A 2,455-nucleotide genomic window follows, 5' to 3' on the forward strand; every position below is an offset into this window, starting at 1 on the left:
CAGAACTGCTTCTAGTTTACAGGTCCTGAGGTATTGCTATATGTGTTGATGATGTGCTGTTTTAATTAGTTGTCATGTTATATGTTGTAGTAGTAGTACTGATCTATACTGCTGTGATTTTGATGAGTGTTCAGAAATTTCTCCAGTATTGACTCATTTCCAGCTCCTGCAACATATAACAGCCAAATAAGAGGGAAAATTCTCCAATATGATGTGTGTTTTGGTAATTAGCTCCATTTCATGCCTATGTCTGGCTCCTTGCTGTGTGATGATGTTGTAGTGAGTGTTTATACTATTAGCACCCCTTAGTATAATTGCCTATTGGGACTCTCTGGAGCCTGCACACTGAAGCATACACATTAGGGATTAATATGGTGCTCCCAGATTCCTATGTGTGCTGGGATCTGTGAAGCTTATTGGTTGGTGAGTGATGGAGATTGTCTGTTGTTGGTGATCTTTTGTTGATCTCTTGGTGGATATCTTCAAGTCATTCCCACACTGGTTATGTTTCTTTGTTAATAACAGACTTGTTGCCTTGTGTATTTATAACAACCAATATATATCCCTGTAATGTGGCACTGATTATCTTAATCAGTGTGGTAGACCCTTTTTGCTACCCTTACCCTAATGTTAGGGATTTGTGATTTGTCCATGTTGATGAGTGTCTTTGCTACTGGAGGCAGGCTTTCGAACGAGTGAAAAATGGAGTTACTTGTAGAAGAAAAAACCAAGTTAGCTAATAGGTTAGCAACAATATTTCCTTCTCTGAACACATGTTGAAACATGACATTGTAGTTGTTCTTGATATCTTATTGTCCATGGGCAGTCCCATTCTTCTTCAATGACCCTTTTCAGTACTAGAGAGTCAGTTTCCATGATTAGAGGATGAAGCTGTTTATTCACACAGTATAACAAGCCATGTAAAATTCATTTTGCTTCCGCAACTATGTTGGTTGAATGACCTATGTCTGTAGCTTCAGCATATAGCAAATCTCTAGCACTATCTCTTATGCTGTAGCCATATGAACTAGGGCCTGGGTTTCCTTTAGATGCTCCATCAGAGTTGCATTTGAACCAGCCTGCATTGGGCAACTGCCAGATAATTCTTCTACTAATTACATAAGGCTTGTAGCTCTCAAAATATTTGATCATATCTGTCCACAATACTGGAATGTTTGTCAGCCAAGGATATCTAACTCTTGCCAGGAAGTACAATGTCTTGTTTACTTCATGTATTACACTCTTTTCTGAGATAGCTCCCCCATGTTTCATCTTGTTTCTCCTTTTCCAAAGTTCCAAAGTTATAATGGCAAGAGTTGCTTGGAAGAGTGGCTTTAACTTTAGGCATCATGGTTCATTCCACCATGATCTGATGACTTGGTGCACTTGTACCATGTTTATTATAATTCCAATTGGTTATAAGAAGGTTTTCCACACTCTGTCTGCTGTTTCACTCTTCAGGAAGAGGTGTTGGTAGGAGTCTTCATTTGGAGATGAGCAACACCAGCATTTAGAGACTATAATGTATCCATTTCTTCTCCATAAATCATCAGTGGGGATCTTCATTTTTCATAGTCTCTACAGAAAGAAAGATATTTTGAAAGGTAAACCTTTTGTCCACAAGTTGCAAAATTCTGCGTTATTTGCTACTCTATGTCTCATAATCCTCCATGCACTGTTAACAGAGAACTTGCCAGATGTTGTTGGCATCCATTGAGGAGTGTCCCATTTTTCGCTAGTCTGATCAAATGGCACATTGTGCCTGATGTGGTCTGAGATGTCTTCTGGAAAGTTTTGATCCAGTGCTAGATGATCCCAGGTATTACCATTCCTTAATTCTGCTACATCTTATATTTCTTCATTTATGTTGAAGTTTTGAGGGAGTACATGATATAGAGGTCCAATGCCTATCCAGTTCTCATGCCAAACACTTGTGTTACCACTATTTAGTTCCAAGAGAACTTCATGTTCAATCTCTTCTCTTGCTTCTAACATTTTTCTCCACACATGGGATCCTTTTCTGAACTGTACCACAGCAGGCATTTCTTTTTTACAATATTTGTTCCACATAAAATTAGACCATAATGATTTGTTGGTTCTGAATCTCCATCATAGTTTTGCAAATAGTGCTTTGGATACATCAAATAGTGATTTTAACCCTATTCCTCCATCCTCCTTAGGTAGACACGTGTTCAACCACTTGCTCCAGTGTCTGCTTCTTCCTTCTTCCTTTGTGCTCCAAAAGAATCTGGCAAAAGTCTTATGCAAGTGCACCAGGAAATTTTTAGGAGGATCCATAACTTAAAGAATGTGAGTAGTTAGGCTTTGTAGCACATTTGATATAAGAGTTGTCTTTCCTCCAAAAGAAAGTAGTTTCCCTTTCCAAGAATGCATTTTTGCTTTTACTTTCTTGATAAGATCATTGTAGTATACCTTCCTTCTTTTATTGTAGAAA

This window comes from Nicotiana tabacum, chromosome 14 (genome assembly GCF_000715075.1).
Source record: "Nicotiana tabacum cultivar K326 chromosome 14, ASM71507v2, whole genome shotgun sequence".
Lineage (NCBI taxonomy): Eukaryota > Viridiplantae > Streptophyta > Magnoliopsida > Solanales > Solanaceae > Nicotiana > Nicotiana tabacum.